This window comes from Mastomys coucha, unplaced genomic scaffold, assembly GCF_008632895.1.
Source record: "Mastomys coucha isolate ucsf_1 unplaced genomic scaffold, UCSF_Mcou_1 pScaffold17, whole genome shotgun sequence".
NCBI classification, from domain to species: domain Eukaryota; kingdom Metazoa; phylum Chordata; class Mammalia; order Rodentia; family Muridae; genus Mastomys; species Mastomys coucha.
In genome coordinates, this window is record NW_022196899.1 from 31,357,085 (window position 1) to 31,374,823 (window position 17,739).

The 17,739-nt window shown below is 46.8% G+C and overlaps 1 protein-coding gene across 3 annotated transcripts in view; it reads left to right on the plus strand.

Moving 5' to 3' along the window:
- Positions 1-222: 222 nt before the first annotated feature.
- Positions 223-17,739, plus strand: part of Spry1 (sprouty RTK signaling antagonist 1) — a 48,779-nt gene continuing 31,262 nt past the window's right edge. The window contains exons 1-2 of one of the 3 annotated variants that reach the window (XR_004120457.1): positions 223-300; positions 1,502-1,972. The gene's annotated coding sequence lies outside the window, so the exon portion shown is untranslated. Of the gene's footprint in view, positions 301-1,501; positions 1,973-17,739 lie in introns of those variants that run through there. The other 2 variants (XR_004120456.1, XM_031376670.1) reach the window with 2 other exon arrangements.

The following is a 17,739-nucleotide window of genomic DNA, read 5'->3' on the forward strand; positions in this document are numbered from 1 at the left end:
AGACCTAAGATCTCAATGTTAGCAATGAAACCATGAAACTTCAAGAAGAAAGAGTAGGGATTACACCAGAATATGGGTTCAGGTAAGGACTCTCTGAATTGGACTCTGGTCTTCCAGGTCTTTAAGCCAATCTTGATTCTCCAATTCCTGTCAGCAACCATTGTGCCCTAGCTGTCTTTCCTATTGTGACTCTCGTCACTTAAAATGTGCCAAGGGCAGAGTCTGGGAGATGGCTTGGTGAGCTTGCCATTTGAGTGTGAGGACTGGAGTTCAGGTTACCAGAGCACATAGAAATACCAGGTGAGCATGGGGACCCACCTATAATGAGAAGGCAGAGAGAGGGGCTTTCTGGTTAGCAAGTTGGCCCAAATGGTAAACTCTAGGGTTGATTGAAAGACCCTGCCTGCACAAATGAGGAAGAATCAATGGGACATAGTTTTGGGCATCAACCTCAGACCTCCACATGCATGTGTACACACACACACATATACATGCATACCATACATATACAAAAACAGGAAATGTGCCCCGGTCAAGGCAGTACTCTCCCTGGAACCTTAGGAATATGTTTGTTTTTTCAGTTCAATAAACAAAGCTGCAGGTAGCATTGCATTAGTGAAGATGAGCTAATCCTGCACACTTCTTCATGGTTGAGTGTCAAGGAAGAATTAGGTAACAGCCGCACGCACTGAGAGAACGAATGTAAGCTTTACTATTTATTTTAAACAAGGCGGATTGTAATGTTAGACAAACTGAGAAAAGTGGTATTTGGGAGACTTGAGAAGTGAACTGATTTGCAAAAAGAATGCACAACTGGTAAAGTTAGCAGGGCAAGGAGACAAAAGAGAAGCATGGGACCCAGAGAGACCTCTGAACACAGCATGGAGTTGTGAGCTCATCTGTTGTACAGAGCAGCAGCAATGTGGGTGATTCTGGGCTGGGAACAGAAAGAAAGGGGAAAAAGAAGGAGATGGGAAGGAAATCCCACTTCACTTCTGTTAAAAAATTAAAAACCAACCAAACAAAAAAGGTAAGTACCTGAAGGTAAGATCCTGCATTCATTACTTTTCTGCTCCGTGATAAAACACTGCGACCAAAAGTAACGGACATTGGCTTTGACTTAGGCTTAAAAGCGTCTATAGTGGTAGGAGAGGCATGGCACTAGGCAACCAATCAGGAAGCGGAGAGATCAACATTCAACCTATGAACTGCCACGTCCCATGCCCACTGACACACCTCCTTCAGAAGGCCCCACCTCCTGAAGGTTTCATAACCCTCTCAAATTGCACCGCCAACTGAGAGGAAGGACCAAATGTTCAAAATGTCTGAGCCTATGGAGACGTTGACCTGAACCAGGGTGGGCTTACAAGGTGACGTACTTCCTCCAGTGCAAGCATTATGGTCGTCAGGGGCAGTCCTGAGTAGGAGCAGATGGCCAGGTGTGAGCATCCCAAATTAGTCATCCTGATGGCTTTAGTATCCCTGATGTCTCCTATGATAGATTCTGTCTTTCCCGAAGAACATACTTCTTGCCTGCTCCCCCAAGGCCCCACCAACAGACTTTCTTGTTCCTGAACTGCACTTCCGTGTGACCAATGTCTAGAATCTGCTGCCAGGTCTCCTGGGCCACCATCTGTCTACAACCTATACAGGAGCTACCCACATCCTCTGCTGAGAGACTGTCTAAGATCTTAGGCTTGTTTTGAACCTAAAGCTGATGCTATTTATACCTCATGTATCCTTTTCTTACATGGGCTTACCTCCTGGTTTCATACTCATCTGGGGATTCAAGCAGAGAATTACTGAGGTCTCAAGTGATGCATGTTGTATTCTCTTTTGCAACATTTGAACCATATGTCCCTCTGAGACCTCAGTGGCCCAAGGCCTCAATTAGATTCCAGAGGAAAGAGACCAAAAGGTTTGCAAGATTGAACAAGGGATTGCTGGAGAGCCTTGAAGGCAGACAAGAAACCTTCCCAGTACAATTAATGCAGCTATCAGATGGATGAAGCTGAGAGGAGATGATCCTGGGCTCTGTGAGACACTTGTCCTTCATATGAAAGGGATCAGGGTGGGAATTCAGAGCTGACAGCGAGTGGGTTGTTGACTTAGTGCCTCATCTAGCAGTAGTCCATATCAGCAGTAGTCTTTAGGGTGCCAGGGGTGCATAACCTCCAGGTTACAATGGGTATAAATGGGTGTTACAATGGGTGGGATGTAGGGGTGGTACCCAGAGAGAGGTATGGCTTCCAGTCTGTGCTCTCCCGTGTTAGCACCTTCTGTCTGGTCATCTCTGAGATGGCAGTTTTGATTCTGGGACTTGATCTCAGACATAGCAAGTAGATAGTTTAACGAAGAGAGCACCCAGCCATGTACTAGAAACACCAGTCTCCCGGCATCAGAAACACACATGACTTCTGCTCCGGACTCTCAGACTCAAGGTCACGAGCAGCAGGGACCTCACAGACCACTCAATTTGAATCTTGCCCTCCTGATGCTTTGTGTGGTCCTCAGAAAGTTACAGACGTGCTCACACACATTTCTTCCTCCCAAAACATGTAACTTGGAACATCTGCTTTGTGTGGGCGTGTGTGCACATGGACATGCCTGTGTGGAAGCCAGAGGTCAACTAACTCAGTCTGAGGTTCTCAGTCACCGTCTCCTCCTTTTGTTTGTTTGTTTGTTTGTTTGTTTGAAAAAGGGTCTTTCGTTGGCCTGGAGTCCCCTGATTTGCCTAGTGTGGCTGACCAGAGTCCTGCGGATCCAGCTGTCTTTGTCTCTCCGGCTCAGTGATGACAAGTATATGCCACCACACCAGCCATTGCTTTGCTCAGTTCTGGTGACTGAATCAAGTCTTCACTTGAGCAAAGTAAAGAGCAAGCCCTTCACTGACTGTCCTATCTCCCCAGTCCTTTCTTTTAAGTATCATTAATATTGGTGTGTGTGTGTGTGTGTGTGTGTGCACGAGTGTGCATGCATGTGAGTACAGGAAGTCACTTCGTACTCTTCACGAATGACTTGTCTCTCTAGCCCAAGCATCTACTTCTTAAGACTCAAGTGTAGGTGAAGAACTAAGTGTGGTGTGTGACCAAGCCTCACCTTTGATAATACCTCATGGCCTGTTCTCCTGAAGATGTTCAGCCCAGGGCACTATCCTTTATCCCTACAAAGCAGACTGTAATCAGAACAGACTGGAGCCAGTCTGTCACCACTGTCTCCCACCCCTTTTTCCCTGAAATGATTTTATAAATGTTCATACTATAAAATACACAAGGTTGGCTTTTTGTTTGATTGATTTTTGCTCTGTTTTGCCTTATTCTGTTTTGTTTCAAAGTTTCCCTCTGTTGTGAACTATATATTCTGGGCAGAGGGGCCCAAGCAGTCATATCTTTGAACCTTCTGAAACTCATCCAGACTCAGGTCAACTCAGCCCAAAGTCCCCTTCATCTGCAGACCCACAGTGAGCTGCTCATTTCTCTTCCAAGTTCCTGGAAGTTGCACAGGATCCATCAATTTCTTTTTCATCAGCACCAAGTCAAGAATAGAAGTTCCTATTGTTTGCTTTGCCACCTTGGTGACGAGAGCATCATGAAACTGCCAAACTATGTTTCCTTTACACAAGGCCAGTGAAATCTGGACCTTTGAAGCTGGTCCCATCACACCTATCTTGCTTGTTTGTATCCAGCACTGGTGAAGCATTTCCTGACTTCCCTCAGAGCCTGCCCGCATTAGCCCTGGGGCATTGACTGGTAAAGAAGCCCTTCCTTTTCCATTGTCCAGGTTCAGTTTTACAACCCCTGGGATATAAGCACCACTGTTAGCTTCCACTGTCCAGATAGGGAAACTTGAGCACACAGAAATTGGCAGAAAGCAGCACTGGCCACTGGTAAGGGAGCCAGGGTCCTGACCTCAGAGCCTGGCTTGTAATAACTGCTCACTAATGGATGGATACTCCTGGTGCCATGGGGAAGTTGCTGCATGCGTGACCTTAGGGTTCTCATCAATAAAGCTGTAGCAGCATCCTAGGCGTGTCATGGAGACCATGGGAACACAAGAGCAGGCCAGCGGCTCCACTCAGCCGTCAGCAGCATTGTCTTGCCCTGGAGTCAGCACAGCTCGGCTTTCCAGCTGCCCCGCTATCCTTTGGAATGGCTGGAGACAGAGTCTATTTCTGGGTTCGTGCACTTGGTGCGATTCAGCTCTTTGCCCCCTTGCCATGTTCCATACTGGAAGATCTGTCTTTCTATAGCAGCTTTGGAATCTAGAAAATGTGTTATTCCCCACACATGTCCGTGTTCTCTGGTCCACTCAGCTTGTTTGTAACTTGAGGACAGGGGCAATACTTAGCTGCTTCTGAGTCTACCTCAGAGTTACCTCAGCTCTCCAGTTCCTCAGGACGGCTGCAGGGAGCCACAGGCAGCAAGCTCAGAGCTGTGCTCAGTAAAGGTGCATTTTCCTTCATCCAGGGATTGGGTAGGCCAGGGCTGGCAGGCAGCCATGGTGGGTGGCATGCTCTCCCCTCCTTGGGAAGACAAGGAGAGAGGAAGTAAGCAACTACCCCCTTCCCCACATTGCCACCCTCCACAGCTCTGCAGAGGAGATGGGTCCCTGGAGGCAAAGGAAACCTTCTCCTGTCTGGGCCACTGTGCTGTACTCCTGCAGAGGAGAGTCCCCAGGGAGAAAAGTAAAACCGGTTTGAACCTGTTTGCCAGATTCTTCTTGCCTGGTTTGGGGGTAAGCATGTGTGAGCGTGCACACTTCCACACCTGGCTAGCCACTAGGACCTGTCACTGCACATATCTTGGTGACACATTGTAAGACAGTTCATGCATCCAGGAAGCTTGCCTTGCTGAGGGGTCAAGCTTTGGCAGAGATTCCTTTGATCAAGAGCAGAGATGAAGGCTTTGGCTACGTTAGCACTTTTCCTGGCTAGCCTTTCCAATGCTGACTACAGCCGGCAAGCCAACAAACACGTAAGAAAGAATTGGTCTAAAAGCCAGTGTGCAAAACAGCCTAGAGATCATCGCTTTTCTGGAATGAGGAGTTTCTCTATGACTGGCCTATGAACAAGTGTGGTGGGGCCTTGGCAAGGAGACACTTTTACTTACATTTTGAATTGCGTCTTTCCAGAGTGTTTCCCTATCCAGGTATCCTTTCATCCCCAGGACCCAGGCTGGCCGTGGGATGTGTGAGGAACTGAGAGACCACAGGCCCAGAGCACATGCATTCACTTCCCTACTGATAAGTTTCAGACCCACAAATGGCTGAGGTACCCATTTAACATATCAAAGTGGACCTGGCCACCAGGTTTTCCCAGCATCCTTTAGTCCCTACTTGTTACAGGGTATGGCTGATATAACCTCACCCCCACCCCACTCCCACCCCACCCCTGGTTTCCTACCCCAAACTCTCCAGCCCAGGGGCTGGGCTGCCCTTCCTGTAGAGGCTCTTCCCTACATAATCCAGACACTGTGGTTGCCTGCCCCTTTTGTACCTTTGGTCTCCTGGCTATTGTACTTGGTTCCCTCCTCTCTCCTCTCCCTTCCCCTCCCTGTCTTCCCACACAGGAGCTCAGTGTCGTGATCGCTCTGGAATCTTACAGATGTGCCTGCCTCTGGCTATGCTCTTCCCCATATTATAATAAACTTTTCTTCCACCATACTCAGGAGCTGTCATGGCCTTTCCTTCCCGTTTTATTTCTGTTTTTCACCTACAAGTATCTTTGTCCAGCTGCTCCCACTTCCTGGATTAACTCAGAGCCATTCCCTTTGGCTTTACCGGTAGTAGGCTGCACTGCAAAGGCCTTGGAAGCAGTTGCGGGTTCTGAGGCACAATTCAGAGCTCTGCTGACTTGACTGAACTTTTTAATTCAGATGGCCTCCAAATTTACAGCGATTTAACTGTCTCTCAACTTCTCCATGACTGGACAGGCAGTGAGAACTGCACCATGAGTTTTGATCTTTGCCCAGGAGAGTGGCATATACTATGCGATAGCTTTTTCATCACCAGAGAAACAATGCTGAAGCCCGAGATTTCAAAGCTTTTCATCTGTTCATGGTCGCCTGGCTCTGTTGCCACTCAGCTGTGGTGAGGCAGAACAGCAGGGCTGAAGGGTGTGAGAAGGAGAGCTGCTGGGAGGGGCTGGGAAGAGGGGCAGTCGGGGAAGGAAGAAGAGGAAGAAAGGTACCTCTTAATGGCACATTCTCAAGTGACCCACTTCCTCCAATCAAGCCCTACCTCCTAAGTCTCCATCCCTCAAAATTAGCTTGGCCAGGTGGAGACCAAGCCTTAAACACAGGAGTCTGTGGGAGATGTTTCCTGTTTAAACCCAGTATGTTACTCTCTCATGTTGCTAGGCGGTGGACCTCCTGGGTAAGACTCCCAGTAAACCAGGTGATCACAGGGTACTGTGCTGCCAGAGTTTACCTGGACACAGATGCTCAATGAATTATACAAGATAGTATGTATCTTAAGATTTTATTATAAAATAGACCATATGACTTGATTTTCCAAGTCATGGGCTAATGTAGATTAACTCTGTGTACATTTACGATAGGCAAGGCTAAATTTATAACCTGTGTGCCCCAGTTCTATCTACTCTGTCAAAAGACATGCAGTCCACATGCTCACACTCACAGACCCACAGAATGGTCCTCTGTTGAAACAAATGATGGGCATCTTGCGGGAGGGGAGGATGGTTGTACATGGGGTAGTGCTGGCTTGGAACTTGCTGTGTAGCCAAGTGAATGATGGTTCTCGAACTCAGAGATCTGCCTGTCTCTCCCTTCTGAGTACTAGGATAAAAGGTGTGTGCTGCCACTCCTGATAACAAATAGGTTTTGATTCACACAAATCAAGGGGTAGGGTATGGGCGTGACAGGGAGTACTTGCCTTGACTTTGCTCAAGGATCCAACAGATCTGGCAGAACAAAAAGGAGAAAGAATGAGTTGTCGGTTTCAGACAGCAGATCAGCATGATGTTATCCTGAAGAAACTTTTATTTAAATCACTTATTGTTTTGAAATTATATTATTTCTTCTTTGCCCTCCTCTCTTCCTCTCCTTGCCCTCTTTCAAATTCATGGCCTCTTTATTCATTAGTTGTTGTTATATACATATATACATACCCCTAAATACATGGATACAGCCTGCCCAGTCTGTCATTCGCATGCATGTTCCCAGGGCAATTGGATACCCAGTTGCTGTGCTCTCCCTCAAGAAGATCCTTTCTCCCTTTCTCAGCATTTTTTTTAAAGATTTATTTATTTTATTTTATGTATAGCAGTACTCTATCTGCATATATACCTGCATGCCAGAAAAGGGAATCAGGCCCTATTATAGATGGTTGTGAGCCACCACATGGTTGCTAGGAATTGAATTCCGGACCTCTGGAAGAGCAATCAGTGTTCTTAACTGCTGAGCCATCTTTCCAGCCCCGAAGCATTCTTTAATTACCTGCAGTTCTTTGTACAGGGGCAAGGCCCCTGGGATTTCCCTGTTCATGTTAACACATCTGTTGTACTTACTCATGTTTGTTTGTGAGACTTTAATGGGTGCATCTTTTGAAATTTTTGTTCTGAATTGGTACAAATGGAGCATCATGCTGCCTCCGGCTGCATTGTGGACCCTCCATCATCCCCCAGAGCTTATCGGACCATTACTCATTTTGTGTCTAGTGCACTTACCATATATAGTTAGGCTCACGATGGTGGCGATTTAAAGTATGTGAGACTATGTGTGCATGAATATTCATACACTACATCATTTTGCATAGATTCATGAGCATTTGTGGATTTTGGTATTCACAGGGCCTGGAACTAATCTTCTGCAGATGCCAAGGGATGGTTGTATTCTTCATACACCATGACGCTCCCTCCCCTTTCTACATTATTGACCTTAAAGTATCATAATGACGCTTCACATGAGAGTGACCCAGAACAGCTGTCACGCCTTTTCTATGGGTGCTGCAGCCCATGGAGTGAGTTAACAGGTTGCCTCCCCTGGCTGTGTAGCCATCTTGAATTTTGCTTGGACTGCTGCTTGGTTAGTAGTTCCCAACCAATCTCTTCATATTCAGGCACCATGATGGCTCATGCTTGTCCTCACCATCGGTGTAAGTCTCCAAGCTGGGCCCAAGCTATAAGGAAGTCTTGGGTCAGGGATTTAGGGAGAGCTGCACACATCTTGGGGTCAGCTGCCTCTCACCACTTACTTCCTCCACATGACCCTGATTCCCACACAGGTGCTGGAAGCCCATGATCTCTGCAGAGCATTGCCCAGGAGAATGGAGGTGCTTCCCGAATGCCTAATGCTGGCTTTATCAGTTGAAACCAGAGCTCTGCAAATGAGACAGGGAGGGAGGGAGGGAGGAAGCTGTAAACCTCTGTAGGTCTATGACCTGCTCCTCCTTAGACCTGTAGGCACATAGACACAGGTCTGTCTTCATAGCTTTTCAAATCACAAACTTTCTTCACTGAACCCAAGTCAGTGGGCCAAGGGAAGTAGGTCTTTGTTGCTGGTTCTGCTTCATTATTTAACTACATTCATATCTTTTCTCCCCCAAGTCTCCTAAGTTGGGCACATTCCCAGGACTCTGGTGAAAGCCTGGCACCTCATTGGAGACTATGATACCATTTGAATGGCAGGTTTGTATGGGGCCATGAGCTGTACACAGACAGCCTGGTTACCGGTCACACACAGGCCTGGAACCCCAATGACCCTAAGGGACAGCAGGTGTTTGGCCATGCCTCCTAGGCCCCTGGCTCCCATCACAACTACAGCCTCCCACAGCCCGCCCCCAGAGAGGTATGTGACCATCAGTCATGTAGGCAATGCCCCAAGCTCCTGGTATTCTGTCTGGACTCCTCACCAGTTACCTGGCAACAGCCAGGTAGCCCCAGCCCACTAAAAAAGGAGCTGCTTGCCCCCTCCTCCCTTTCTTGCCTCTTATTCTCTTACTCCTACTCTCACCCTTTTGTTCCCCCTTTTTCCCCACCCTTTTCCCCCCTCTTTCCATGGCTGGCCTCTACTTCCCTACTCTCTCCCTCTCTCTGCCTTTCTACAGTAAATGCCTAAAGACCATGAACTGCCTCTTCTTATCGGGATCCACCATGCTGGAACAATGGTCTTCCTCTAATGAGCAGCGAGTCTAACCTCCTTCTGGGCTCTGGCAGGACCTCCCATTCATCTTCAAGTTGACTCTAAACACCTCTATAAGGACTTTGTCACTTTTATAGTTCTCAACAAAGTTTTGACATTGTTTTCTCACTTACTAGATGTTTAAGTTATTTGTGCTTTTTTATTTAGTTTCTGATGATTGAACCCAGGACTTCGCACATATGCAAGTGCAGCTCCAACCTTGTTCATGTTTTGAAATAAGACGCCTTTAATCCCAGCACTTGGGAGGCAGAGGCAGGCAGATTTCTGAGTTCGAGGCCAGCCTGGTCTACAGAGTGAGCTCCAGGACAGCCAGGGCTAAACAGAGAAACCCTGTCTCAAACAAAACAAAACAAAACAAAACAAAAACAAAACAAAACAAAACAAAGACTGAAAACTGTAACGAGCTTATGTACTTGGGGACATTACTGAGTCATACACTGACATCTGTGTGGACAGGTACTTGTGTATATAAACAGTTTGGCTAAAAATAACAGTTTGAGAAATTCACATTGTCATGTATGGTGATGTCAGAGAGCTTCATTGTGGTTGCTATAGTCCTGGCACACTGTCATGTTGGAGCGCCTGCACACATCTGGTATCTGGGCACCATGTTTTCCTTCTCAGGCCCAGGAAGTTTTCCTTCCTGTTCCTTGTTGTCAAATGTTCTACTTCTTGCTGATTCTACATTTCCAACAGCAAGAAAATGGAGTAATGGTATTATTTATAACCCACCATGACCCTTCTGAGTCAGGAAACAATGGGACTGTTTCTATGTGCTCCTAATGGCCTGTGACTAATTCCCTTAAGACATCAAGTCACACCATGTGCCTGCTGTGAGTACCAGCTTCCACACAGCAAGGAGCTGAAGACTACCCAGAGAGGACAAAAAGCCTACCAGCACCCACAATGGCTCCTTTCTTGATTAAGCCTTCTGAGGACACTTGGGTTCACTCACAGGGTGGACTCTCATGTTCTTCTGAGTTAGCTTTCTGTCGTGGATGATGCAAGCTGTGCATCAGTACGTGGAAAGTGTTTCTCATGTGCTGGTCTGTATGGAAACAACAAGCAAGCCAAGGGTCCATGGTGATGGAGAAGAAATACACGGGGGAGCTCAGTTAGAATGTGCAGAATACTCTGCTCTCTGTCCTTAAGGATCCATCTCCAAGGTGGAAGAATTCAAACTTAAAAGGAAATTCTGAGTTTGGCGATCCTGGTTGAGTGCAGTCTGATCAGCAGCAATAGTTATTCACACCCAAGACTCATCTTTATCACCTATATGCATGGGAATAATGGCTGCTGAATTTCTCAGATTTGCTTGGGTATGCTTTTCTGGGGAAAATACAAGTAACTGATTTGGCCCAGTGCTCTAGGAAAGAGTTGGGCAGAAGGTTACATAGATGCACTCTCATGGGGAGCACAGTACTGGGAAGTGTGAGGACAGACCAGAGGAGAGAAAGGTGGGCAGGAAGATGCAGACGTCCATAACCTGGAAGTCACAACTTTATATCAGCATGGTCTGCTGTCTCCTACCATAGTCCTGCTTCCCAATGGCTAGTTTCTGTGAGGCTCTGTCTCTCTGGGAGGAGACGACATTAACTGGTTCCCACTCCTTGCCATCAGGACATGACCACAGTGTGTCTGCCTTTCCTGGAACATGCCTGGCCCTGCTAGAAGCCGGTACTAGAGGCTCTAGCAAGAACTCTAGTAAGATTGTGTACAAGGACCTCACAGATTCTTACACACAAGTCGGAAGATGGCTTAAGTAGGGAAAGAGAAGCCATGCAGTGAGGTAAAGGGTATGGTGTGAGGAGGTCGGGTCCCCCAGTGGCACGAGAGTCCATCTGCTCCCAGCTGCTGCCCTTGAGCCAGCAGCTAAGAATGTGGAGCATCACAACACAGCATGGTCCTCCTACTAAGAGAAAAATGTTTTCTCTGTGGTCCACAAGAACATGGCCTAGATGGTGGGCAGGAGCAGAATCCACACTATGTATGCGTAGAAACCTTCTGATGAAGCCTGGGCTCACTCCCACTCACTTTCCCCTTCCCTGGGTGGCTAGAGATGTCTACAGAGTGTCTGTAGCTCTGGCATCATTAAACCAAGGCTGCGTTAGGAACACACTATGCAAGGTGCTTCAGTTTGCTGTGCTTAGCTCTAAAAACCATGAGAAACCACAGTAGGGAAATGCATTTGACCTTGTGGGATGAACTCCTTCAATGTATAACATGACTGTTGGTTTTTGGTTTTTTGTTTTGTTTTGTTTTGTTTTTAACATACTTCTCCTTAATTTTCTACATCAAAGGTAGACAAGCTGTCTGCCCGTCATTGACCACACACTTACCAACATTCCCTAATTCCAATGGGGCCAAAGCTTTTCTACCTGTGCTTTATGTTCCTTAGACCTGTGACTTTGGAGTATCTCAAACATTAATGCATTTCTGAGTTTAATAATGATCTGGAGGCTCCTGGCTTCTTCCCTGCTGAGACACGCCTGTCTGGGACCAGGGATGGGGGGGTGCTCACCATCAAAGAACAGGCTACAGGAAGTATATAAGTAAGCTGCTAATGCAGCTCTACTAAAGTATCTAGACTATAAAGGCCCTGACGGGGGCTGGGGAGATGGCTTAGTGAGTAAAGGTGCTGTACAAGCATGAAGAAGACCGTGTTCAACACAGCACCCCCGTCACCCAGAGAAAAAGCCAGGCATGGCCGTCTGAGTGTGTAACCTCAGGGCTGGGAAGTGGTGAGAATGGAACCAGGGGCTCTCTGGTCAAACAGTGTAGACAAGCCTGTAATCTCCATCCTCACACTGAGAGACCCTGTGACTAGCAACTGAGGAAGCACCTGATGTCAACCTCTGGCTTCCACTTGGGCATTCCCAGGTAAGTGCTCATGGATGCATGGGAGTGCATGCACACACACACACAGATACACACACACACACACACACAAAGATACAGAGACACACACATGTACAGACACAGACACACACAGATATACACACAGACACACACAAACACACAGACATACACACAGATACACACAGATATACACACAGACACACACAAACACACAGACATACACACAGATACACACAGATATACACATAGATACACTCTCACACACAAAAAGATATACACAGACACACACACAAAGATACACACAGAGAGACACAGACACACAGAGACATATACACATACAGATACACACACACACAAAAAGATACACACAAAGACACACACACACAAAGATACACAGAGACACATACAGACACACAGACATACAAACATACACAGACACATACAGACATACACACAGACACACACAGACACACAAAGAAACACACAGACACACACACAAAGATACACACATACAGATATACACACACACAAAGATACACACATGGAGACATACACATGTACAAAAATATGCACAGAGACATAGACATACATACAGACACACAGACACAGACACACACAGACATAGAGACATACACATGCACAAAGATACACACAGAGACACACAGACACACACACACACACACACACACACACACACACACACACACACCCCTGTGGCCTTGATAGGGGGTCATGTAGACAGCAGCATCCTGTAACTGGTGTCACCTGTAACTGATGTCACCTGGCAGTATCATTGTTATACACTTGGCTGTCATCATCCAGATTATCAATTTCCCAAAACAAGTCCACAGGAGAGTCCCCAAATCTAGCCAAGAGCCAGGCAGGGTGAGTAGCCCACATTTCCTTAACCAGGGTCATTTGTAAATGACCTGCCTCAATGTGTGAACTTCCTTGGATTTAAAACAAACAAAACAAAAACAGAACTTAAAAGTTCCTGCTGTCTGAACATTTTCTACCTAAAAAACAACAAACAAAAAAACCCGAACTGGACAGGAACATCATGCCACATGACTCACGATAAGTAAACACCAAACATATGTTATTATAATTACGTCGTACGAGCCAGGAAATGGTGTGGATCTGAAAAAGGGTTGCCCAGATAGGACCAAACGAAGGCCGTCAGAACACAAACCCATCAGCCTCATGAGCCAGAACCAGTCTTACAGACGGAAGGCTGCCTAGAGGGCCGATCCTGACTGCCAGCCTGACTGGACTGAGAAGCACCTAGAAGATCAGCAAAGCTCGACTCAGGGCTTGTGAATGCAGCTTCCATTCACTGTTAGATGCTGAGGCTCTGAACCAGCAGGGTTCAACCCAGTGAAGGACTGAATATTTCAATAGACTGTTGTGATGGGTGGAGTTGGGGAAAGAGGCTGGTTGGAGGAGGGGATCACTGAGGGCCCCTCCAGTTCTTGGTTGTCATGGTGACTTGCTTCACCATGAGACTCCGCCTCAAATGAGGCCAGAATAGATGTAGCAAGGACTTTGGAACAAAATCCTAAAACTGTGAAGGAGGGTAAATCCTCTTTGGACCCCTTTCTCAGTCATTTGTCACTCAATGTGAACAGAGCTGACATGGAATAGAAACTTGAAGGCCACATCAGTTACACTGCTCGGCATTAGTTAATGAAGGTGGCCTAACCTCACTTTTCTTTTTAGAAAAGTTAAACTCTACCTTTGCAACCACAGTCTGAACAGCCATGACCATAACCTAGCACTCTGGAAGGAAGCCACATGGACGTCTCCCTAGTACTGTTCAGCAAGCATTTGTTCTATTTTGTGGTACAGCATGCCAAACATCCTGTTAGTAATGTCCTCGCAGAGAGAGAGCCTGGATCTAAAAGTAGGTAAAGACATGTCAGCACATGTTGGGCCACAGATCGTGGTGGTCCTGTACAACATGCTGGAACTGAAACATACCTGTTGTATCGTGAGTGACATCTGACCTTCCTGACATCACAGCACAGTCCACTGCTTGCATGTCTGTGGTGTTGACATAAATGAGCCTGTGTGGCCTACCTCGGGATTGCACACCGTGTGCAGTTACAGATAATCCACAGCATGCATTGCTGAGATGGAGTGACTGCTGTTTAGAGCACCCCTCCTGTTCTGAGACAGAAACCACAGCAGCTGCCTGTCTCCTGCTTAGCCTCTCCCACAACTGCATTGTAATGACCAGCCCCAGTACATGCTAAGATGATTGTACAGTGATAAAATCACACAACTGAGTTAATGTCTTTGGGCACTTACAACTGAAAGGGGGTGTTGCGACTTAATTGACATGTCAGATGGACTGGATTGGGAGATGTCCAGATAGCTGCTAGAACATTCTTTCTGGGTGTGTCTGTGACAGTGTTTCAGGAAGAGATGTACACTTGAAGCTGTAGACAGAGTAACCAATGCCTGTCCTCCACATGTGGGTGACCATTATCTAGATGACTATGGGCTTGCTTATAACAAAAATATGAAGGGAGGACACATTTACTCTGTTTTAATGGGACGTGTATCTCCTTGTGTCTGTGGTTCTGTCCAGCCTGGCTCTGGGGCTCATGGGTTTGGACCAACCTTTAGCATCAGATTCTGAGGCTCATGGCTTGCAGGTAAATGACAGGCTACAGGACCCTTCAGCCTCCAAGATCATGGCGGCCTCAGGAAAAGTCTCTTTCCACATATCTGTATCTCTTACTGGCTCAGTTTGTCTGGAAACTCTTGGCTAATCCTTTGAGCAGATGCTTTGTTTCATGAAACTGCCAGAAGCTAGTTTGTAATAGACAGGGAATTCCTTTATATAAGCTGTTGAATGAGAATGGATCCTCATGTATTTGGATGCTTGATCTCCAGTTGGTGGAACTGTTTGGGAAGGATTAGGAGGTGTGGCCTTGTTGGAAGAGGTGTGTCACTGGGGACAAGCTTTGAGATCTTAAAAGCCCATGCCATTCCCAGGTAGCTCACTCTGCCTCCTCCTTTCAGAGAGGGACGCCAGCTCTCAGCTCCAGCTTCCTATCTGCCTGCCTGCTGCCTTGCTTACCACCATGATGGCCATGGACTCAGCCTCTGGAACTGGGGGCTCCAAATTAAATCTTTTTTTTTTTTCTGTAAGTTGCCTCAGTGTTTAATGTTTTTGCCACAGCAATAAAACAGTAATTAAGATGCAAGGTAACCTGAGTGTTGTCTCTGAGACAAATGTCCATGGTGGTAGCACTAAAAGCTAATAAAATGCAAGACCTGGGAAATGGCTCAGTGATTAACAGCGCTCACTGCTCTTCTATAAAACTAGGACTTGATTCTCACCACCCATGTTGGACAGCTAACAAATGCCTGTAACTCCAGCTCCTGGGGATCACACATCCTCTTTTGGCCCCCACCTTCCATCCTGAGTACCTCCTGTTCTTCCATCTGTCTCCTTCCCACACATTGGTCCCTCTGCCTTTCTTTAGTAGAACCACCTTGTCTACATTTGATACTTCCACCACACAGGCCTCAGACATGGTGGAGAAGCTTGTTGAAGTGTGAGGGAAAGGAGCACAGCTGTCACTTGGGAGCAAAGGCTGCAAAGAGCCACCCTGTCTTGTAGCACCACATTTACTCTATCCTGGATGAGCTGTGATCCCCAGAGAAGTGCTCAAACAGAGAAGTCTCAGTGCGAACCTGCAGTCAGCCACCTTCCATAGCTAAACAGGTGAGAAAGAAAAGAGGCTAAGATTAGGGGTAATTTGTAGGCAGCCGTTTGGACGATAAAATCCAAGATGGCACAGGTTCCCGATACACTGTAGCAATAGACGATTCCACTGCGCATGCGCCCCTCCCAAGCGGGTGTATGCTGCGCATGCGCCTCTCCTGAGCAGGTGTATGCTAATGAGGGTCTGCTGGAGAACCAATCCAGGAGGACTTGGCAGCTCAAGCTTGGGTATATAAGGAGCTCTCTCTAGACAGTCAGGGCCCCACTTCACAGAAGCAAGAGCAGCCACGCCACTCCACAGAAGCAAGCAGACCTGCAGCACCTAGGAAGAAGAGGAAGAAGAAGAAGCAGCAACACCAAGAAGAGCCATGATATCTAGAAGAGCTGTAACACTTAAGAACCTAGGAGAGCTGTGACACCTAGGTACCTAAGAAAACTGTAACACTTAGGTACCTAGGAGAGCTGTAACACAAAAGAAAATTCCTGAGTAAACCATCGAGAGAAGAAGTTTCGGTGTTCTGTCATCATTGTTGCTGGACAGCAGAGCGTGGAACAGTAATTAGCCCCCATAATGTAACATTCTTTGCAAATGTTCCATTTGCACACACATGTGTGTTTGGCAAGAAGGGCAGTGACATTGGAAGACAGAGTTGGATTGTTGCTGGAATCTGCATTTGGCTGGCTCTAAGAAGAGATGGGTCTGTGCAGAGGTTATATGGGCAGAAAACAATCTGTACAGAACGACCTGGATACTGAACGGTTGGTAGCGTGCTGTAGGTTCTACCTGCCAACACACACTCTTCCTGTCATAGTGTGCCTGCTGCTCAGCAGTTTAACAGGGAAACTCCACAGCCCTAAATGCTTATTATTAATCAACAAAAAAGAGTGAATGTAAATTCAGTATCTTGTACAGAATGCATAAGAAAGGAATAATATAATTTCAATTAAAATTTAAAAAAGCAAAGTGGAAAAAATAGCGAATATATGTGTACCAGAAGTTCTAGAAAAAAAAATATGATAAAATGAACAGTCAGTTGAGCCAAAAGGAAATGTTTATGATCTGTAATACAAAAGGACGTCCAGCCCGTCTTCTACAGACAGAAAACAAACCACAGGTTTATAAATGAAAACTGCAGGTGACTGGTGGAGGTTCAAAACCTCGAATCTGTGCTACATGTTGAGGTGAGGGAATTGATCTCTCTCTCTCTCCCTCTCTCTCTCTCTCTGTGGCAATTCTAACAAGTATGGAGGGTTATCATAGTTATGAGTGGGCATCTGGAAAGATCTAGAAAAGTCTCCACTTCGTAAGTACTTGCCATTGCAGTTCCAGGACTTTAGGACTTTCATCCCATGCGTCTGTCCAGAGTGTAATCAGGTCTATCCCTGAAGCGTTACTTGTCCCAGCAGAAGACTGGGAAGACCCCAAGGTATGGAAGTAGGAGGCTGGGTCAGTTGTGACTGTGATTGTTGGGGAAACGGTGCTTGAGATTGAGGAGGATGCACAATAATAAAACACACATATATATGATGCTGCCTGAAAAAAGAGGTAAAGTTGGGCGCAAGCTCTGCAGCAAGTCCCACAACACCCAGAGGAAGTTTCACTCCCAGGCACTCTAACACACCCAGGATCAGAGGTGAGGAGGACACAACATCTGTCCCAATACCGGGAGTAACTGGACCAGTGGGACCAGGCACACAGGAACTCCACCAGCAGAGTGGCTAGGGGTGCTTCTGGTTTGTCTGGGCCTGCTGGTGCCCTGAGCAAACCTTGAGTGCAAACTCTGCAGCCAGTCCCAAACACCCAGAGGAAGCTCCAGTCCTAGGTGCTCTAACAAGCCCAGGATCACAGGATCCCAGAATCACATGATCACAGAGACAGCTTGACTCTGAGGAGTTCTGACACAACGAAGATCATAAGAAGGACAGGCTCCAGTCAGATTTAGCAAGGGCAGGTAGCACTAGAGATAACCAGATGGTGGGGGG